Consider the following 23,943-nt stretch of genomic DNA (forward strand, 5'->3'; position numbering starts at 1 on the left):
GCATAGGGTGCGCAGATCGTGCGCAGGCCATGCGCTAGTTGCGCTTTGACCTGCGCTGCGCACTTTTGACGGTGCGCAGCGCGCCAAAATCCGAAAAGTTTGATTTTGGCGTGCACGGCGCACCGTCAAAAGTGCGCAGCGCAGGTCAAAGCGCAACTAGCGCACGGCCTGCGCACGATCTGCGCACCCTATGCTAAAGATAGGGTGCGCCGATCGCAGGTGCCGCTGTGCGCTAGGAGGCGGTGCTACAAGCAAGGGGCGGGCACGCCGGGCAGAGAGCCGGCTCGGGGGCGGAGCTACCCCCGGCCGTGCGTGCGCTTAAAAAGCGCTAATGTGAAACCACCCTCAGAAAGTGAAAGAACTGGGAGCGCAGGTGGTCTTCTCTTTCATCCTCCCAGTGGATGGCAATGGAACAAGGAGGTAGAATAAGATTCTGCAGATGAACAACTGGCTACGTCGATGGTGCTGTCAGCATGGATTTGGATTTCTGGATCATGCAGTGAATTACATATATGATGGACTGCTTGCTAGAGATGGGGTGCACCTTACGAAGCCTGGAAGACATGTATTTGAAAGTCGTCTTGCTACAATCATCAGGAGAGTATTTAACTAGAACAATATGGGAAGCAAAGCAAAAGGCCAGAAAAAGCAATACACCTGACAAATGCTATTGATAACTCTGGTATTAGAAGTGGAAAGGAAGAACAAAGACAAAAAAAACTAAATAATAAAAATATTGGAGGAAGAGAAACCAATCACAAACTAAAATCTTTCTATACAAATGCACAAAGCATGGGCAACAGACAAGTGGAATTGGAAATACTAACACAGGAAAAGAAATATGATGTCATTGGAATCACCGACACTTGGTGGGACGATACACATGATTGGAATAAAAGGCTAGAAGGATACAAATTGTTTGCAAGAAACAGACATGATAAACAAGGGGAGGTGTCGCATTGTATGTTAGAAAAGTGTATACCTGCACAGAGATTGAAGCTTCAGAGACTGGGAGTTCTGTGGAAACTGTTTGGATAAGAATACAAGGAGAGAACAATGGAAAGGACACCATTGTAGGCATTTACTACAGGCCGCCTGTGCAAGCTGAAGATATAGATGAACTTTTTATGCATCAAATGGCTAAGTTCTCCAATAAATATGACATAATTGTCATGGGAGATTTTAACTATCCAGACATTTGTTGGGAGTCTCTCTCAGGCAAAACTAATAGGTCAAGCAAATTCTTATCCTATCTTGCTGACAACTTTATCTTCCAAAAGGTAAGGGAGAAAACAAGGGGATCTTCTACCTTGGATCTAATTCTTTTAAACAGGGAGGAAATGGTTGAGGAGGTAAGAGTGGCTGGGACCCTAGGAGGTAGTGACCATGCTATTTTAGAATTTTGGATAACTAGAGGAGGAAGACTGTGAAGACTCAAACTTCAAGGTTAGATTTCAGAAAGGCAGATTTTAAGAGACTCAGTAAGAAATGTTTATCAAATGCTAAAAAGGAAGAAAGAAATGTTTATCAAATGGAGAGAGGGAGACATATCTAAAGAAGAATATAATGCTGTCTGCAGAACCTGCAGGGCATGAATCAAATTATCTAGCGCTGATAATGAATTAAGGCTTGCAAGAGCCCTCAAAAGCAAAAAAAAAAAGATTTTTCGGGATATATGTCAAAAGTAAAAGAAAAGTCAAAGATGCTATAGGATTTTTGAAAATGATGAAATGGTAAGAAAGGATGTTGAGAAGGCTGAACTTTTAAATTCCTTTTTTGCATCTGTTTTCTCTCAAAAAGGAAATGTAACATCAACTGATCTTCACTGTCCTATTAATGGAATAGAAGAATCCAGGATATCTATAAACAGAAAGATAGTGAAGAAACGCTTGGCTAACATAAATGAATTCAAGTCTCCAAGTACAGATGAATTACACCCCAGAGTACTGAAGGAGATAGCAGAAGAAATTTTTGAACCACTCTCCATAATCTTTGAAAAGTCTTGGAGAACAGGAGAACTTCCTGAAGACTGGAGAAGAGCAAATGTTGTTCCTATCTTCAAAAAAAGGAAGAAGGTGGACCCAGAGAACTATAGGCCGGTGAGTCTGACTTCCATACCAGGAAAGATCTTTGAACAAATTATTAAACAACATGTATGTAAGTACCTGGATAAGAATTATGAGATTAACCAAAGTCAACATGGGTTTGTAACTATTAATTGATGTCAGACTAACGTAATTTCTCTCTATGACAGAATCACTAACTAGGTAGATCAGGTAAATGCTGCAGATATAGTATATCTTGACTTTAGCAAAGCATTTGACAAAGTATCTCACACCATTCTTATTGAAAAAATGACTAAGTATGGAATCGACAAGGAAACTGTTAGGTGGATTCATAACTGGCTTAGTGATCAGAACCAAAGAATGGTTGTAAATGGCTGCACATCCAGTTGGAAGAATGTCTCAAGTGGGATACCACAAGGTTATGTCCTGGGCCCTGTATTGTTCAACATCATTTTCAATGATTTGGATGAAAGAATCGAGGGTACACTGATTAAATTTGCTGATGACACAAAGCTAGGAGGGATAGCTAATACTAGAGAAGAGAGAGAGGATTAAAAAATATATAAATAAACTGGAGAAGTGGGCAGCAACTAACAGAATGTTTTTTAGCAGGGAAAAATGCAAAATACTACATCTGGGCAATAAAAATGAAAAAAGCATATACATAATGGGAGGAATAGGGCTAAGCAACAACACATGTAAAAAAGACTTGGGTATACTTATATATCATAAACTGAACATGAGTAAACAGTGTGATGCAGCAGCAAAAAAGGCAAATGCAATTCTGGGATGTATTGACAGAAGCATATAGTCTAGATTGCGTAAGATCATTATTGCCCTCTACTCCTCTTTGGTCAAACCTCATCTGGAATACTGTGTCCAGTTTTGGGTGCCACATTTTAAAAAAGACATCAACAAATTGGTGCGAGTTCAGGGAAGAGAGACCAGAATGGTGACCGGTCTGCAAACCATGTCCTATGAGGAACGGTTACAGGATTTGGGAATGTTTAGCTTGCAAAAAAGAAGATTGAGAGGAGACTTAATAGCTGTTTACAAATATCTCAAGGGCTGTCACATTGTAGAAGGATCATCTTTATTCTCATTTGCTCAAGGAAAGGCTAGAAGCAATGGGATGAAACCGAATGGGGGGATACACAGATTAGATATTAGAAAAAACTTTTTTGACAGTTAGGGTGATCAATGAGTGTAACAGGCTGCCACGAGAGGTGGTGAGTTCTCCTTCAAGGGAAATCTTCAAACAGAGGCTGGACAGACGTCTGTCTGAGGTGATTTCGTGAATCACGCTTTGAGCAGAGGGTTGGAACAGATAACCCAGGAGGTCCCTTCCAACTCTACCATTTTATGATTCTATGTTTCTACAGGTATGCCTTGTAGATGAGGCTCAGAAAGAGCATGTGCTTGAGTGGATGGCAAGAGTTCCATCAAAGTGGCCTCTTCTCATCTTAATCCACCTTAACATCACACACTGTACAATCCTCAGAGGTGGCATCCCAATCACCCTTGTTTCCCCCATGTCAAAAATTTTCAAACACCCTACTGACTGTGGAGAACCTCAGATAAGCCATTCTGAAGAGCTGTTAACACATTGTTTTCAATGGGTATCAGAGGTCTGCTTTGAAGAATCGCATCGCAGAATCCAGAGGAGAAAAGCATTTGCACCAATGCCCAAATTTTTTTCTGTTGGATCCAGGCCGGACAAAGTAGAGTCCGAGCAGAATCCAGACCCTCATCACCAGACTCTAACCACCAATGATGGAGGTGATTCTGATGAGACTCAGATACCAGAGGCACACGTGGACTGTACTGTGGTGTTGGAGCAGGAAAAGGAGCAGGGTTACTCTCATGGTGAGGAGTGTGAGAACAGAGAGGATGATGATGTGATTGTAGATCCCACTTAGTTTGAACCCAGAAGTATTCAGCTGAGTAGCTCAGCAGCGGAGGTGGAGGAGGAACATGAGGAGGTTATGTTGCGGCTTCCCACAAAGGCACAAAGTGACGCAACCATGACAAGCACTGCATCCTCACCCCCAATTCTGTCTGTGGCCAGCACCGGTAATGAGTGTGCTGTTTGGAGGGGCCTAGCTTGGGAATTTTTTGAGACCGTAAAGGATGACCCAACACACATCTGTCAAGATGCAAAGAAAAACTTAGCAGAAGTAAAAATTGCAATAATTTCAGAAATACATGCATGAACTGGCACATGCGCGATCAACATGCCTTAGTGTGAGAATCTCAGTGAGCTAAAATGTGGACTGGCGGGTCTCGCCAACCACTGGCCATCCCATTAACCCATCTTCTGCTTCTACATCCTCCATTACCATTCCAGCTGCAGAAAATAAAATTGTTTACCCACCACATTTGGGGTGAGTGAGAGCCGGTCAGCTGTTACGGAAATAGACAAGACTGCTGCTTTTGTAACACCTAGCACAACACGCCTTTCTCAATCCACCATAACAAATCCACCTACATCTCGCTCACAGTCCAGCAGTTTGTCCTGTTCTCCATAGTCTGCCCTCTTTCAGCTTGCAGTCATCTCTCGGTCCCACAGTTGTGGTCACATAAAAGAATATTTTCTCCTTCACATGACAAAGCTAAGAGCTTGAACTCCATCTTCTCCAATCTGTTGGCCATGGAAATGCTGCCTTTCTGCTTGGTGGATACAGACAGTTTCCAACAATTGATGGTTGTTACAGTCCCCCACTACCAGTTACCCAGTCGCCATTACTTCTCAAAGAAAGCTATGCCTGCGCTACACCAGTATGTTGTTGACAACATCACTCGTTCCCTGAAAAGATCTATGTCTGTCAGGGTGCATTTCACCACTGACACCTGGATGAGCAAACATGAGCAGGGACATTACATCTCACTGGCTAGGCACTGGGTGACTCTGGTGGCTGTGAGGTCAGCGGTCAAGCGGCTGCTCCACATGTCTTTGAATCCCCATGGCTTGCAGGACCAACCTCTGTATCTAAGAGTTCCTCAATTGCTTCTGCCTCTTCCACCTCCTTTATAGAATCATAGAATCATAGAATCGTAGAGTTGGAAGGGACCTCCTGGGCCATCTGGTCCAACCCCCTGCTCAAAGCAGGATTCGCTAAATCATCCCAGTTAGATGTCTGTCCAGCCTCTGTTTGAAGACTTCCATTGAAGGAGAACTCACCACTTCTCGTGGCAGCCTGTTCCACTCATTGATCACTCTAACTGTCAAAAAGTTTTTTCTAATATCTAATCTGTGTCTCCTCCCATTCAGCTTCATCCCATTGCTTCTAGTCTTTCCTTGTGCAAATGAGAATAAAGTTGATCCTTCTACAATGTGACAGCCCTTTAGATATTTGTAGACAGCTATTAAGTCTCCTCTCAGTCTTCTCTTTTGCAAACTAAACATTCCCAAATCCTGCAACCTTTCCTCATAAGACAGGGTTTGCAGACCGGTCACCATTCTGGTCGCTCTTTTCTGAACTTGCTCCAGTTTGTTGATGTCTTTTTTAAAATGTGGTGCCCAAAATTGGACACAATATTCCAGATGAGGTCTGACCAAAGAGGAGTAGAGGGAAATAATTACTTCACGTGATCTAGACTGTATGCTTCTGTTAATACATCCTAGAATTGCATTTGCCTTTTTTGCTGCTGCATCACACTGTTGACTCATATTCAGTCTGTGATCTATTAGTATACCCAAGTCTTTTTCACATGTGCTGTCACTTAGCCCTATTCCTCCCATTCTATATATGCTTTTTTCATTTTTATTGCCCAGATGTAGTACTTTGCATTTCTCCCTGTTAAAAACCATTCTGTTAGTTGCTGCCCACTTCTCCAGTTTATTTAAATCTTTTTGAATCCTCTCTCTCTCTTCTCTAGTATTAGCTATCCCTCCTAGCTTTGTGTCATCAGCAAATTTAATCAGTTTACCCTCAATTCCTTCATCTAAATCGTTGATAAAGATGTTGAACAGTACAGGGCCCAGGACAGAGCCCTGTGGTACCCCACTTGAGACATTCTTCCAACTGGATGTGCAGCCATTTACGACCACTCTTTGGGTCCGATCACTAAGCCAGTTATGAATCCACCTAACAGTTGCCTTGTCCATTCCATACTTAGTCATTTTTTCAATAAGGATTGTATGAGAGACTTTGTCAAATGCTTTGCTGAAGTCAAGATATACTATATCTACAGCATTTCCTTGATCCACCCAATCAGTAATACCATCATAGAAGGAAATTAAATTAGTCTGACATGACTTATTAGTTACAAACCAATGCTGACTCTGTTTAATCACTTCATTCTTATCCAGGTATTGACATACATGTTGTTTAATAATTTGTTAAAAGATCTTTCCTGGTATAGAAGTCAGACTCACCGGCCTATAGTTGCCTGGGTCCACCTTCTTCCCCTTTTTGAAGATAGGAACAATATTTGCTCTTCTCCAGTCTTCTGGCACTTCTCCTGTTCTCCAAGAATTTTCAAAGATTATGGAGAGGGGTTCAAAAATTTCTTCTGCTATCTCCTTCAGTACTCTGGGGTGTAATTCATCTGGACCTGGAGACTTGAATACATTTAGGTTAGCTAAGTGTTTCCTCACTATCTTTCTGTTTATAGATATCCTGGATTCTTCTATTCCCTTAATAGGACAGTGAATAACAGTTGATGTTACATTTCCTTTCTGAGAGAAAACAGATGCAAAATAGGAATTTAAAAGTTCAGCCTTCTCAACATCCTGTCTTACCATTTCATCATTTTCATCCTGTAAAAATCCTATAGCATCTTTGACTTTTCTTTTACTTTTGACATATCCCCAAAATCCTTTATTATTGCTTTTGACATCTCTTGCAAGCCTCAATTCATTTTCAGCTTTAGATAATCTGATTTGTGCCTTGCAGGTTCTGCAGACAGCATTATATTCTTCTTTAGATATGCCTCCTTCTTTCCATTTTATAAACATTTTTTGCTTCCTTTTTAGCATGTGCTTAAGTTCTGTGTTCATCCATCCTGGTTTCCTTAAATGCTTCCTATTCTTCCCTCTTTTCGGAATTGTTAACAACTGTGCTTTGAGAATTTCATTTTTCAAGATTTCCCATCCTTCCTGGACATTTTTGTCTTTAAGGATATCCAGCCATTGGATCCCTCCAATTCTCTTTCTGAATCCCTTAAAATGTGCCTTTCTGAAATCTAACCTTGACGTCTGAGTCTTCACAGGTCTTCCGCCTCTAGTTATCCAAAATTCTAAAATAGCATGGTCGCTACCTCCTAGGGTCCCAGCCACTTTTGCCTCCTCAACCATTTCCTCCCTGTTTATAAGGATTAGATCCAAGGTAGCAGTTCCCCTTGTTTTCTCCTTTACCTTTTGGAAGATAAAGTTGTCAGCAAGAGAGGATAAGAATTTCCTTGACCTGTTAGTTTTGCCTGAGAGAGATTCCCAACAAATGTCTGGATAGTTGAAATCTCCCATGACAACTATGTCATATTTTTTGGAGAACTTGGCCATTTGATGCATAAAGAGTTCATCCATATCTTCAGCTTGCACAGGCGGCCTGTAGTAAATGCCTACAATGGTGTCCTTTCCATTGTTCTGTCCTTGTATTCTTACCCAAACAGTTTCCACAGAACTCCCAGTCTCTGAAGCTTCAATCTCTGTGCAGATATACGCATTTCTAACATACAATGCGACACCCCCTCCTCGTTTATCAAGTCTGTTTCTTGCAAATAAGTTGTATCCTTCTAGTCTTGTATTCCAATCATGTGTATTGTCCCACCAAGTTTCAGTGATTCCAATGACATCATATTTCTTTTCCTGTGTTAGTAGTTCCAATTCTCCTTGTTTGTTGCCCATGCTTTGTGCATTAGTATAGAAACATTTTAGTTTGTGATTGGTTTCTCTTTCTCCAATATTTTTTTTAATTAGATTCTTTCGTCTTTGTTCTTCCTTTCCACTTCTAATAGCAGAGTTCTCAGTAGCATTTGTCAGGTGTATGGCTTTTTCTGGTCTTTTGCTTCCCTTCCCATGTTGTTCTAGTTTAAAGCTCTCCTTACAAGTGTAGCAAGGCGACTTCCAAATACCTGCTTTCCAGTCTTCGTAAGGTGCACCCCATCTCTAGCAAGTAGTCCATCGTATAAGTAGTTCACTCCGTGATCCAGAAATCCAAATCGTTGCTGACGGCACCATCGACATAGCCAGTTGTTCACCTGCAGAATCTTATTCCACCTCCTTGTTCCATGGCCATCCACTGGGAGGATGGAAGAGAAGACCACCTGCGCTCCCAGTTCTTTCACTTTCTTGCCTAAGTCTTCAAAGTCTCTGCAGATGGTTTCCAGGTCGTTTCTTGCGGTGTCATTTGTCCCCACATGTAGTAGCAGGAATGGGTAGTCATCTGTAGGTCTGAAGAGTCCTGATATCCTGTCAGACACATCTTTAATTTTTGCACCTGGAAGACAGCACATTTCTCTTGAAGTTATATCCGGTCTGCAGATAGCGGCCTCTGTTCCTCTCAACAGGGAATCCCCCATGACCACCACTCTCCGTTTCTTCTTCACAACATTTTTCTTTCTCCATCCAGGAGGACTCTGAAGGCGTACAAGGTTGCTGTTTGTTGGCAAAGTCTTATCCTGATGTATTTCTTCATCGTTTTCCTGCGTGAGAGCCTGGTACTGGTTTCTGAGCAGTATGGGTGCTGACTGCCTCCTGATCCTCCTGCTTCTCTGGGTCACATGTCTCCATTCCTCTGCTTCTTCAGGTGCACTTCGAATTTCTTCTCTTTCTGTAACATGAAGAGATAATTCTGCTCTGTCCAAGAACTCTTCACCTTCCTTAATGATCTTCAACGTAGCTAACCTCTCTTCGAGATTTTGCAACTTTTCCTCCAACAGGGTCACAAGCTTGCATTTGTGGCATGTGAAGTTTGGCTTTTCCACTGGTAAATCTGTGAACATGTAGCAAGAAATGCAGCTCACCAAATGGCTCCTGGCCTCTTCCATCTTGAGATTTCTTAAAAAGATGAAAGATGAGCCAAAATTCGCGCGCCGAAAGGCGCGCGGTTTCTCCGATTTCCTCTTTTCAGCTGCCACGGCCAAAACCCAGTGATCGTTGAGCTCGCGGAGACTCTTCACTTATCCCAGAAGGCACTGGGAATATGCAAATGATCTCCTCAAGACTCTTCCCCTGGTTTCTCCGATTTCCTCTTTTCAGCTGCAACGGCCAAAACCCAGTGATCGTTGAGCTCGCGGAGACTCTTCACTTATCCCAGAAGCACTGGGAATATGCAAATGATCTCCTCAAGACTCTTCCCCTGGTTTTAGGGCCTGCACCTGTGCCCTTAACCTCTACCTTAATCCGATATGCATTCCAACAGTGCAGAAAGAATCCTCCCCACCTCCGTACTGCGTAGCCGCGGGTCACCGCAATCAGGCAGTGTTCAAATTAATATGCCCTGGAGATCACAGTTACACAGTTCAAGAGATGTGGACAGCTATCCTGGCCGAGTTAGAGCAGTGACTGTCTCCACTGAACCTGGAGACAGGGAAGGCCATGTGCGATAATGGTGCATACCTGGGGGGTGGTTCCACCCCGGGGCAACCTCACATATGTGCCTTGCATGGCTTCCATCCTCAACCTTATGGTACAGCAATTTCTCTGCCACTATGCCTGCCTGGATGAGCTGTTGCAGAAAGCACAGTCACTGTGTGCTCACTTCCGCCAATCGCACTCTGCAGGTCATCGACTTGCATCGTTACGGAGGTCTTTTAGCATGCCGGTTAACCATTTGATTTGCAATGTTCTGACAAGGTGGAATTTCACTCTGCACATTTTGCAGTGACTGTGGCAGTAGTGACGAGCTGTAGTGCAGTATGTCCTTTTGCATAGCCTAGGCCAACGCAGTACGGACGTGGTGCAAACCATGCTTGCGTAGTGGGCACAGATAAAGGACCTCTGCACCCTTCTGCACAGTTTCGAAATAGCTACTAAGATGGTTATTGCTGATGATGCCATCATCAGCATCACTATGCCAGTCATCTACATGTTGGAGCACACTTTGAATAGTCTGTGTGAGGAGGTGATGGTCCCAGAAGAATAGGTGGAAGCAGAGGAGAATGCAGAAGGGATAACAAATATCTAAATTTTCTGGACTGTTATCGCACAGGCGGGTGCCATGGGAGGGTGGCTAACAGCGATCGAGGGGGGCTCATGGTACCAGACAAACTGTTAGTGAATGTGCAGGAGCCGAGGAACAAATAAAAGAGGATGAGGTGATAGACGTGCAACAATCAGGAGATGAAGAGGATAATGATCCCATCTCTGTTATCCATGGTAGGAGGTAGGGGATGGAGGAAGCAACCTTGAGTGTTACCCCGCCACCAACACACCATGGACTTGGACCTCAAGCAAGTGCTCGACACATGAGCGCCTTCTTGCTGCACTATCTTCAACATGATGCCCATATTCTTAGGGTTAGAAATAGTGTTGACTACTGGGATGCCACTCTGTTAGATCCACGGTACAAGAGTAAATTTAGCCAGATTCTTCCCTCCCTGGAAAGGGATGTACGTATGCTGGAGTATCAAAAAATGTGTGCAGATAATCTTAAGAATGGTTTTCCCAAAGACACCAGGGAGTCACATAGTGTGCATCACAGTTCTAGATGTCCAACCTCGGGAACATCAAGGCATTATCGCAAAAACATTTATTTCTATAGTGCTGTGAAATATGTTGGTGCTATTGAAATAAAATTATTATTATTATTATTAGCAGCAGCAGTGTAAGTGACATAAGCAATTTCTGTGAGTGGTTTTACACATTTTTTAGACCAGCCCATGCACCAACAGAACAGAGTACAAGTCTGACATGTTGTGAATGACGGGAGAGGATGGTGCAGGAGTATTTGGAGATCAATATCAATATCATCAGGGGGGGTTGGACCCTTTTGCATTTTAGTCTTCAAAAATGGAAAAGTGGTCTGAGCTTGCCTGTCACGCCTTGGAGGTTTTGTCATGCTCAGCAGCCAGCATTCTCTCAAAATGTGTCTTCAGCGCTGCTGGTGGTGTGCTGATGGATAAGCGCATCCGGCTGTTCCCTCAAAGTGTAGACTGCCTAACTTTCATTAAAATGAACAAGTCATGGATCTTCAATGACTTTTGCACCTCAATTGCAGACTAGGCAGACAAGGTGATGATGTGATTTTTAGTGTCATCTCGCTTTATTGCAATCTGTGCTATCTTTGTTGTGTCTTCTGTGTCTGCTTTTGCTACTGATGCTGATGTTGTAAGCAAATTTTGAAATGTGGAGACAACACATCTGGTGAGTTGCCTGATGTGGAAGGTGTGTCAGAGGCCTATTATACTGTTTATACTCCGATTAAATTGATACCACTTTAGTGGTGTGTGACATTTACTTTTTGAAATGTGGAGACTCCGAGTTAGGTCTCAATCTGGTGGGTTGCCTGTAGTCAAAGGTGTGTTGGAGGTTTATTATATTGTTTCTTTTCTATGGAAATTGATGCCACTTTACTGGTGTGGGGCAATAATTTTTTGATATGTGGAGACTCCAAGTTGGGTCTCCATCTGGTGGGTTGCCTGTAGTGGAAGGGGTCTGAGAGGCCCATTATACTATTTCTACTCCAGGGAAATGAATGCCACTTTACTGGTGTGTGCCAATAATTTTTTGAAATGTGGACACTCCAAGATGGGTCTCAATCTGGTGGGTTTCTTGTAATGGAAGAGGTCTGAGAGGCACATTGTACTATTTCTACTCTGGGAAAATTGATGCCACTTTAGTGATGTGTGGCAATAATTTTTGGAAATGTTTGGACTCGAAGTTGAGTCTCCTTCATGTGTGTTGCCTGTAGCAGTAGGGCATCCAAACCACCAGACATGGATTTACTTTCAGTCAACTACCTGTGTTACTATCCTTAAATGTTTCTAACAATAGTAGTCTATGAAGCTGATATTTGTGCTACCTAAGTTTGGCTGAGCAGAAAAGCAGTTTGAGCTGTTGCATGAGCTACCAGGGTTTCAAGCACAGCAGACTTACACCGGTCCTTTACTCACCTCGTCTTAATTTTATCACGATCCTGTCAGCGCCGGTGAACTGCCATGGTTGAGCAGGATGACTCACCCACACTGTGGGAGGGCCCGGGATCAGATACTGCAGGGAAAGCTCAGGCAGACGGGACCTGGGACACTGAAGGTAGTAGGAAGCATATGGACCTACGATCATGTGACCACAGGGGGTGAGGCTTAGCGTCCTGCTGCTGGAGATGAATGTAGGATGCTACTACAGAGATCCTGGAGTAGAGGAGAGGGGAACTCAGGTTGGACAAACGGGGGGTCATACACGGAGAGGGTGGCGTGGTACCAGAGGGGTGAGCAGAGAATAGTCAGAAAGTAGGCAATGAGTCATACATGGAGATAGCATCGCAGTACAAGAGGGACAGGCAAAACTCATAACGGGAACAGAACCAGATCAAAACCAAATAAGCATAAAGTAGCACAGGCACAGACACACCAGGATCTCACACACTCAGCCAAGGGTCAAAGTATAAACGACGAGGAATGACCCCACAATGAGGCTATAAGAAGCCTCCCAGAATCCCAGAGTGAAGCCGTCCAGTGTTACTTTCCTTACATTTTTCTAACATTAGTGGTCTACCAAGCTAATGTTTGTGCAACCTGAGTGTGACTGCGCAGGTGACTGCTGCTGTGCCATTATCAAATTTCTACTGTAGGTCAATTGATTCCACTTTTCCTGTTGTCTGCCCCTAATTTTGGGAAATGTTTTGACTCCTAGTTGAGTCTCCTTCATGTGTGTTGCCTGAATTATGCATGCCTCTCAGAACATCAGGCCTACACCAATCACTTATCCACCTATTACTGATCAATGTCCAAGCCCTGTCCCATGCATCCATGCTTCACAATTATACTATTTGTACTCTGGGTCAATTGATGCCACTTTTCCTGGTGTCTGCCCCTAATTTGAGCTGTTTGTGAAGCTTTTTAATGTGTTGTCTATGCATTTGATTTTGCCTCTCATTGAATCCAATTGGGTTCAGGTATGTTCAGCTAGCTGTTCGCGAACATTGGGACATTCTCCAAACGAAATTGATCCTTGAAAGTTTCGCTCATCTCTAATGTTTCTAATGTTTAGCACCTTTGTGCAATTTGAATAAATCAGTGTCAGTCTGAAAATTACTGTAATTAAAAATTTAAAACGTCAAGGAACTATGGGTTTATTTACACAAGCAGACAATCAGTTGATTGATGCAATTGTAACTCACGATCAGCAAACAATGTCACACAAATGTTTACACAGGACAAGAATTGTTAACAATATGGTTGAATAGCGATCCTTACATTGTAATATTGAACGTCATGCTATGTGTTCACATAAACAGATAATCTTAAGTGTTAGGTATGCTCAATGTTCAAATCCCAGAAGTGATACTATTTATTATGAATATATGAATTCATAAAATATTGTACAAACATTTCAATTGATACAATAAGAAGAATATTTAATCAAATTAATGGGGCACATTTTTTGCTAATTATGAATATGTACAACTGCTACTGAACTATTTATTAACTTGCAACATGGTCAACCCTATTTAGGACATGAATTTTCACTCCTTTTTTCTGATCTAATTGGTGAACGAGCGACAATCTCCATTCACATTACATGATTTTCAAAAATTGAATTTTTTATCTCACCTAAACTATTTCATGGACAATGAGCGAGCATTTTTGAGCACATTGTTCAGTCCCTCAACCCTTTGACATTAAATAATTACCATGAATGATGGGTCATTAGTAGTGTTGAGCGATACCGTTCGATACCCAAAAATACCGTATCGGATGGTATCGCCCGATACGAAAAAAATATCGGGTATCGCCGATTCCGATACCGGAAGTCCCATTCAAGTCAATGGGACTTCCGGTATCGGAATTAAAAAAAGCCCTTTATTTCCTTGTTGGCTAATTCTACATATTTGAAAACAAATAAGAATCATGTAGAATGTATTGTGGGAGGTGGAGGAGACATTAAAAGCATAGTGGTTTATTCAAATCACATGACATAGCATTAATTCCAATTTTTTTTTTCAAGACGTTCGGAGTTAAAAAGATATTGACTATGTTAACCTTTTTTATATTTAGTCAGATATGTATGTTTCACAACTTCCATGCTCTTCACCTTCTTTTGTACTTCTCCCACACTTTCTCCTTCATGATCCGCAGCAGTAGCATTTTTTTCATCAACTTTTTCTTCACCTTATTCATCTTCTTCTTCTTCATCTTCTTCCCATTAATTTTTTTTTTCCATTCTTCATATTCTTCTTATTCAGCTATTATCAATTTTAATATGCTATTTCTTCATCTTCTTCCTATTCTTCTTTGTCTTCATTTTCTTATGGTGACAGGCATTCCTGTAGTACTTATCTATAAAAGTTATAAGATTACACCTTATGTTCTGCCTGTCACTAAAGATTTACAACAGGATTTGTCCGCGTTCAGTTTGGCCTGCAGCAGCAGGCATTTTCCAGGGGCACCACGAGGAGGAACGGACTCACCCCCATTTACTGCTTAGTCTTCTTCTGCTTATAATTTTGATTTCTTCTATGCTGATTTTTAATCTTATGCTTAATGTTCTTCTGCTTTCTGTTCTTCTGCTTTTGCTTCTTCTGCTTCTTGTTCTTCTGTCTTTTGTTCTGTATCTTGGTGGTTGTCTTCATGTTCTTTGTCCTCTTGGTCTTATTATTTAGGGTCATATTTCTCGTCTTCTTTGGTGTGGTCTTCAGGGTCGTCGTCATCAGGGTCGTCGTCATGGAGATCAATAAGGATTACCAAAGACAGTTTCAAAAAGCTTGATCTTGGAAATGTAGCAGAAGGTACAAGAAGGCTGAGAAACTGGCGAGAACCAGCAGACAGTGCTGGCACCCGGATGGGTAGCAGAAGGAACAAGAGCCAATAGCACTACCGAGGACCAACTGACGGTGCTGGACCACGGTTACTAAGCAGAAGGTACATGTGCTAAAAAGCACTACCAAGGACCAGCTGACGGGGCTGGACCTTGGATACCGAGATGGAGGCACCTAAGCCAAAGGCTGTGGCGAGAACCAGCAGACAGTGCTGGCACCCGGATGGGTAGCAGAAGGAGCAAGAGCCAATGGCACTACCGAGGACCAACTGACGGTGCTGGACCATGGTTACTAAGCAGAAGGTACCTGTGCTAAAAAGCACTACCAAGGACCAGCTGACGGTGCTGGACCTTGGATACCGAGATGGAGGCACCTAGGCCAAAGGCTGTGGCGAGAACCAGCAGACAGTGCTGGCACCCGGATGGGTAGCAGAAGGAACAAGAGCCAATGGCACTACCGAGGACCAACTGACGGTGCTGGACCACGGTTACTAAGCAGAAGGTACCTGTGCTAAAAAGCACTACCAAGGACCAGCTGACGGTGCTGGACCTCGGATACCGAGATGGAGGCACCTAGGCCAAAGGCTGTGGCGAGAACCAGCAGACAGTGCTGGCACCCGGATGGGTAGCAGAAGGAACAAGAGCCAATGGCACTACCGAGGACCAACTGACGGTGCTGGACCACGGTTACTAAGCAGAAGGTACCTGTGCTAAAAAGCGCTACCAAGGACCAGCTGACGGTGCTGGACCTCGGATACCGAGATGGAGGCACCTAGGCCAAAGGCTGTGGCGAGAACCAGCAGACAGTGCTGGCACCCGGATGGGTAGCAGAAGGAACAAGAGCCAATGGCACTACCGAGGACCAACTGACGGTGCTGGACCACGGTTACTAAGCAGAAGGTACCTGTGCTAAAAAGCACTACCAAGGACCAGCTGACGGTGCTGGACCTCGGATACCGAGATGGAAGCACCTAGGCCAAAGGCTGTGGCGAGAACCAGCAGACAGTGCTGGCACCCAGATGGGTAGCAGAAGGAACAAGAGCCAATGGCACTACCGAGGACCAACTGACGGTGCTGGACCACGGTTACTAAGCAGAAGGTACCTGTGCTAAAAAGCACTACCAAGGACCAGCTGACAGTGCTGGACCTCGGATACCGAGATGGAGGCACCTAGGCCAAAGGCTGTGGCGAGAACCAGCAGACAGTGCTGGCACCCGGATGGGTAGCAGAAGGAACAAGAGCCAATGGCACTACCGAGGACCAACTGACGGTGCTGGACCACGGTTACTAGGCAGGAGGTACCTGTGCTAGAAAGCACTACCAAGGACCAGCTGACGGTGCTGGACCTCGGATACCGAGATGGAGTCACCTAGGCCAAAGGCTCTGGCGAGAACCAGCAGACAGTGCTGGAACCCGGGTGGGTAGCAGAAGGTACCCATTCAAAGCAAAGTAGCCAGGCCGCAAGCCGGCCGCAGTTACCGAAACCCACAGTCCTACAGGGGGTCCATGTCCCATTGGCACTACGGATCCAGCCTTCAGTGCCAGTTCCCGCAGCCCACATAGGAGTCACCTAAACTGCAGGCACCTTAGAGTCGGCTAACCTGGCCGCAAAACGACAGGACAACGGATTGGTGGCATAGTGACCTTGACACTACCCGGAAACAGCAGGCGTGCTGGAACCAGGCTGGGCAACAGGGAGTCCCCGTGCCAAAGACACTGCCGAGCACCAACTGGCGTTGTTGGAGCCCAGGGACAATCATGGTGTAGGCCGAGGCCTACTTGGTGGTAGTTTTAGATTGTTTGTAGGCTACAACAGACTGTCAACGTGCTCCAATTAGGCATCTGTCTCCACTCTGTTTCCAGGATTTCACGTGACTACCAACACCGCCAGTTTATGCGTACAGTAGCCGTCTGCCCAATCCACACGTGTTCCTGTGTTACTGGTGTTCTGTAATGTCAGCAGATCCCCTGATGTTTGTCTGCCAATGTCTCCTGCTCTGTCCACATTCCCACCACTTGCAGTGGGATGGTGGACAGCGCAGGAGACAGTGCCGGACACACATTGGGGGATCAGCTCACGTTACAGAACACCAGGAACACAGGAAGAAATGTGGAATGCGTGGACGGCAACTGTGAGCAGGAACTGGCGGTGTTGGAGGTCAGGGGAAATACTAGAGACAGAGTGGAGACAGAGGCCAAATCAGAGAATGTTTAAATCTGAAGTAGTTACAATTTGGAGGCAGCATCAGTTTGCCCTCCACACAGCAGGGGATCAGCTGACGTTACCGAACCCCACTTTCACATGAACGAGTGTGTTTTTCTGTGTTGACAGCACTTCCGAGCACCAACTGGCGGTGTTGGAGCCCAGGGACAATCATGGTGCAGGCCGAGGCCTACTAGGAGCCAGGTGTAAAGCTGAGGTATTTTGACTTTGGAGGGAGCAGGAATGTTGGAGCCCAGGGATAGTCATTTTGTAGGCTGAGGCCTACTTTAAGGCAGTTTAAGATAAGACGTTGTTTGAATTTGGAGGCAGCAGCAGTTTGCCCTCCACACAGCAGGGGATCAGCTGACATTACTGACCCCCACTTTCACATGAACAAGTGTCTTTTTCTGTGTGGACAGCACTTCCGAGCACCAACTAGCGTTGTTGGAGCCCAGGGAGAACCAGGGTGCAGGCCGAGGCCTACTTGGTGGCAGTTTTAGATTGTTTGTAGGCTACAACAGGCTGTCAATGTGCTCCAATTAGGCATCTGTCTCCACTCTGTTTCCAGGATTTCACGTGACCACCAACACCGCCAGTTTATGCGTACAGTAGCCGTCTGCCCAATCCACATGTGTTCCTGTGTTACTGGGATTCTGTAATGTCAGCAGATCCCCTGATGTGTGTCTGCCACTGTCTCCTGCTCTGTCCACATTCCCACCGCTTGCAGTGGGAAGGTGGACAGCGCAGGAGACAGTGGCGGACACACATCGGGGGATCTGCTGATGTAACAGAACCCCAGTAACACAGGAACACGTGTGGAATGCATGGACGGCAACTGTGAGCAGGAACTGGCGGTGTTGGAGGTCAGGGGAAATACTAGAGACAGAGTGGAGACAGAGGCCAAATCAGAGAATGTTTAAATCTGAAGTAGCTAAAATTTGGAGGCAGCAGCAGTTTGCCCGCCACACAGCAGGGGATCAGCTGACGTTACCGAACCCCACTTTCACATGAACGAGTGTGTTTTTCTGTGTGGACAGCACTTCCGAGCACCAACTGGCGTTGTCGGAGCCCAGGGAAAATGAGGTAGTAGGCCGAGGCCTACTTGGAGCCAGGTGTAAATCTGAGGTTGTTTGACTGTGGAGGGAGCAGGACACTTTGCCATACACACAGCAGGGGATCAGCTGACGTTACCGAACCCCACTTTCACATGAACGAGTGTGTTTTTCTGTGTGGGCAGCACTTCTGAGCACCAACTGGCTGTGTCGGAGCCCAGGGAAAATCAGGTAGTAGGCCGAGGCCAACTTGGTGGCAGTTTGCGATTGTTTCTAGACTACTACTAACTGTCAACGTACTCCAATTAGGCCTCTGTCTTCACTCTGTTTCGAGTATTTCCTCTGGCTTCCAACCACGCCAGTTGCTGCTCTGAAATGCCATCTGCACAACCCACACTTGTTCCTGTGTTACTGGGGTTCTGTAACAGCAGCTTCTCCCTAGAGGTGAGTCAGGCAATGTCTCCTGCTCTGTCCACATTTCCACTACAAGTAGTGGGAATGTAGACAAAGCAGGAGACATTGCCGTGCTCAACTCTGGAGATGAGCAGATGCTACAGGACCCAGGTACCAAAGGAACAAGTGTGGATTGTGCAGACGGCACTTGAGAGCAGAAACAGGCGGTGTTGTAGGCCGGAGGAAATACTCAAAACAGAGTGGAGACAGAGGGCAAATCAGAGAACATATTAAATCAGAGGTAGTCAGAAGTTGTAGGCAGCAGGAGAGTTTGCCGTACACACAGCAGGGGATCAGCTGACGTTACCGAACCCCACTTACACATGAGCGAATGTTTTGTCTGTGCGGACAGCACTTCCGAGCACCAACTGGCGTTGTCGGAGCCCAGGGAAAATGAGGTAGTAGGCCGAGGCCTACTTGGAGCCAGGTGTAAATCTGAGGTTGTTTGACTGTGGAGGGAGCAGGACACTTTTCCATACACACAGCAGGGGATCAGCTGACGTTACCGAACCCCACTTACACATGAGCGAGTGTTTTGTCTGTGCGGACAGCACTTCTGAGCACCAACTGGCGGTGTCGGAGCCCAGGGAAAATCAGGTAGTAGGCCGAGGCCAACTTGGTGGCAGTTTGCGATTGTTTCTAGACTACTACTAACTGTCAACGTACTCCAATTAGGCCTCTGTCTTCACTCTGTTTCGAGTATTTCCTCTGGCTTCCAACCACGCCAGTTGCTGCTCTGAAATGCCGTCTGCACAACCCACACTTGTTCCTGTGTTACTGGGGTTCTGTAACAGCAGCTTCTCCCTAGAGGTGAGTCAGGCAATGTCTCCTGCTCTGTCCACATTTCCACTACAAGTAGTGGGAATGTAGACAAAGCAGGAGACATTGCCGTGCTCAACTCTGGAGATGAGCAGATGCTACAGGACCCAGGTACCACAGGAACAAGTGTGGATTGTGCAGACGGCACTTGAGAGCAGAAACAGGCGGTGTTGTAGGCCGGAGGAAATACTCAAAACAGAGTGGAGACAGAGGGCAAATCAGAGAACATATTAAATCAGAGGTAGTCAGAAGTTGTAGGCAGCAGGAGAGTTTGCCATACACACAGCAGGGGATCAGCTGACGTTACCGAACCCCACTTACACATGAGCGAATGTTTTGTCTGTGCGGACAGCACTTCCGAGCACCAACTGGCGTTGTCAGAGCCCAGGGAAAATGAGGTAGTAGGCCGAGGCCTACTTGGAGCCAGGTGTAAATCTGAGGTTGTTTGACTGTGGAGGAAACAGGACACTTTGCCATACACACAGCAGGGGATCAGCTGACGTTACCGAACCCAACTTACACATGAGCGAGTGTTTTGTATGTGCGGACAGAACTTCTGAGCACCAACTGGCGGTGTTGGAGCCCAGGGACAATCATGGTGCAGGCCGAGGCCTACTAGGAGCCAGGTGTAAAGCTGAGGTATTTTGACTTTGGAGGGAACAGGAATGTTGGAGCCCAGGGATAGTCATTTTGTAGGCTGAGGCCTACTTGGAGGCAGTTTAAGATAAGACGTTGTTTGAATTTGGAGGCAGCAGCAGTTTGCCCTCCACACAGAAGGGGATCAGCTGACATTACTGACCCCCACTTTCACATGAACAAGTGTCTTTTTCTGTGTGGACAGCACTTCCAAGCACCAACTAGCATTGTTGGAGCCCAGGGAGAACCAGGGTGCAGGCCGAGGCCTACTTGGTGGCAGTTTTAGATTGTTTGTAGGCTACAACAGGCTGTCAAAGTGCTCCAATTAGGCATCTGTCTCCACTCTGTTTCCAGGATTTCACGTGACCACCAACACCGCCAGTTTATGCGTACAGTAGCCGTCTGCCCAATCCACATGTGTTCCTGTGTTACTGGGATTCTGTAATGTCAGCAGATCCCCTGATGTGTGTCTGCCTCTGTCTCCTGCTCTGTCCACATTCCCACCGCTTGCAGTGGGAAGGTGGACAGCGCAGGAGACAGTGGCGGACACACATTGGGGGATCTGCTGACGTAACAGAACCCCAGTAACACAGGAACACGTGTGGAATGCATGGACGGCAACTGTGAGCAGGAACTGGCGGTGTTGGAGGTCAGGGGAAATAATAGAGACCGAGTGGAGACAGAGGCCAAATCAGAGAATGTTTAAATCTGAAGTAGCTAAAATTTGGAGGCAGCAGCAGTTTGCCCGCCACACAGCAGGGGATCAGCTGACGTTACCGAACCCCACTTTCACATGAACGAGTGTGTTTTTCTGTGTGGACAGCACTTCCGAGCACCAACTGGCGTTGTCGGAGCCCAGGGAAAATTAGGTAGTAGGCCGAGGCCTACTTGGAGCCAGGTGTAAATCTGAGGTTGTTTGACTGTGGAGGGAGCAGGACACTTTGCCATACACACAGCAGGGGATCAGCTGACGTTACCGAACCCCACTTTCACATGAACGAGTGTGTTTTTCTGTGTGGACAGCACTTCTGAGCACCAACTTGCGGTGTCGGAGCCCAGGGAAAATCAGGTAGTAGGCCGAGGCCAACTTGGTGGCAGTTTGCGATTGTTTCTAGACTACTACTAACTGTCAACGTACTCCAATTAGGCCTCTGTCTTCACTCTGTTTCGAGTATTTCCTCTGGCTTCCAACCACGCCAGTTGCTGCTCTGAAATGCCGTCTGCACAACCCACACTTGTTCCTGTGTTACAGGGGTTCTGTAACAGCAGCTTCTCCCTAGAGGTGAGTCAGGCAATGTCTCCTGCTCTATCAACATTTCCACTACAAGTAGTGGGAATGTAGACAAAGCAGGAGACATTGCCATGCTCAACTCTGGAGATGAGCAGATGTTACAGGACCCAGGTACCACAGGAACAAGTGTGGATTGTGCAGACGACACGAGAGCAGAAACAGGCGGTGTTGTAGGCCGGAGGAAATACTCAAAACAGAGTGGAGACAGAGGGCAAATCAGAGAACATATTAAATCAGAGGTAGTCAGAAGTTGTAGGCAGCAGGAGAGTTTGCCGTACACACAGCAGGGGATCAGCTGACGTTACCGCACCCCACTTACACATGAGCGAATGTTTTGTCTGTGCGGACAGCACTTCCGAGCACCAACTGGCGTTGTCGGAGCCCTGGGAAAATGAGGTAGTAGGCCGAGGCCTACTTGGAGCCAGGTGTAAATCTGAGGTTGTTTGACTGTGGAGGGAGCAGGACACTTTGCCATACACACAGCAGGGGATCAGCTGACGTTACCGAACCCCACTTACACATGAGCGAGTGTTTTGTCTGTGTGGACAGCACTTCTGAGCACCAACTGGCAGTGTCGGAGCCCAGGGAAAATCAGGTAGTTGGCCGAGGCCTACTTGGTGGCAGTTTGCGATTGTTTCTAGACTACTACTAACGGTCAACATACTCCAATTAGGCCTCTGTCTTCACTCTGTTTCGAGTATTTCCGCTGGCTTCCAACCACGCCAGTTGCTGCTCTGAAATGCCGTCTGCACAACCCACACTTGTTCCTGTGTTACTGGGGTTCTGTAACAGCAGCTTCTCCCTAGAGGTGAGTCAGGCAATGTCTCCTGCTCTGTCCACATTTCCACTACAAGTAGTGGGAATGTAGACAAAGCAGGAGACATTGCCGTGCTCAACTCTGGAGATGAGCAGATGTTACAGGACCCAGGTACCACAGGAACAAGTGTGGATTGTGCAGACGGCATTTGAGAGCAGAAACAGGCGGTGTTGTAGGCCGGAGGAAATACTCAAAACAGAGTGGAGACAGAGGGCAAATCAGAGAACATATTAAATCAGAGGTAGTCAGAAGTTGTAGGCAGCAGGAGAGTTTGCCGTACACACAGCAGGGGATCAGCTGACGTTACCGAACCCCACTTACACATGAGCGAGTGTTTTGTCTGTGCGAACAGCACTTCTGAGCAACAACGGGCGTTGCTGTAGCCCAGGAAATAAAGTTCAGGTCATAGAAACATGAACACAACAGGAGACCTGGATCCTGTTGCCAGCCAATTATTTATTCTGGAAGAGGACTGGCAAATTCAGGTGAGATCCAGGTCTTGTTCATTTTCACAAAAGTAAGCCGGTCAACATCATCGGTGGATAGTCGCGTGCGACGGTCTGTTACCACACCACCTGCAGCACTAAAGACACGTTCCGATAATACACTGGCAGCAGGGCAAGCCAGCACCTCCAATGCATACTGGCTAAGCTCTGGCCATGTATCCAGCTTAGAGACCCAATACTTGAACGGGGAAGAGCTGTCTGGGAGAACACTAACAGGGCACGACAAGTAGTCTGTCACCATCTGACGGAAACGTTGCCTCCTGCTGACTGGAGCCGTCTGTGATGGTGTGGCCGTTTGTGGCGGTCCCACAAAACTTTTCCACATTTGGGCCATACTGGCCTTGCCTTGTCCTGAGGCACTGCCTCTGCTACCTCTTTGTGCAGAGCTTCCTCCACTTCCTCCACTGCCTCTACCCACATGGCTGCTTTGAAAAGCACTACCAGCAACACTGGTGGGGGGAATGGAGAACATGATGGCCTGCACAAGTGTTTCTTGGCATTTTTCGCTCCCTGTTCAACTGTGGTATGAGGCTTTGTAAGTTGTCCCGGTAGCGAGGATCTAGGAGGGTGTACACCCAATAATCAGCCGTGTGGAGAATGTTGGCGATGCGGCGGTCATTTAACAAGCACTGCAGCATGAAATCAACCATGTGCTGCAGACTGCCAACTGGACCGGAAACGCTGTCCCCAGCTTGAGGCAGCATCTCTGCCTGCTCAGCATCACCCCACCCTCGCTGTACACACTGACTACTAGAGCCTTGTGTACCTCCCTCCTCTGGAGAGATGTGTTCCTCCTCCTCCATTGACTCCTCGTCATCCTCCTCACTAAGTGTCCCCTGCCTGGGCCTTTGTGTGGAAGCACGTTGCGCAGACTTGCCAGAAGCAGATGGCATTTCTGACTGCTCATCCTCGACCTCTTCAAAAACCTCCTCACTTAGTGCTTGTAAGGTTTTTTGGAGCAGACAGATGAGGGGGACAGTCATGCTGATTAGTGCATCATCTGCACTGGCCATCCGCGTGGAGTCATCGAAGGCACGCAAAACTTGGCAGATGTCCCTCATAGTGGCCCACTCAGTGGTGGTGAAGTGTGTCCGGCGCACAGTGCGACTTGTTTGCGCCTGATGCAGCTGGTACTCCATTACTGCTGCCTGCTGCTCACACAACCGCTCCAACATATGTAA

This window comes from Dendrobates tinctorius, unplaced genomic scaffold, assembly GCF_039654945.1.
Source record: "Dendrobates tinctorius isolate UK_male_01 unplaced genomic scaffold, ASM3965494v1 ptg000022l, whole genome shotgun sequence".
Classification (NCBI taxonomy): domain Eukaryota; kingdom Metazoa; phylum Chordata; class Amphibia; order Anura; family Dendrobatidae; genus Dendrobates; species Dendrobates tinctorius.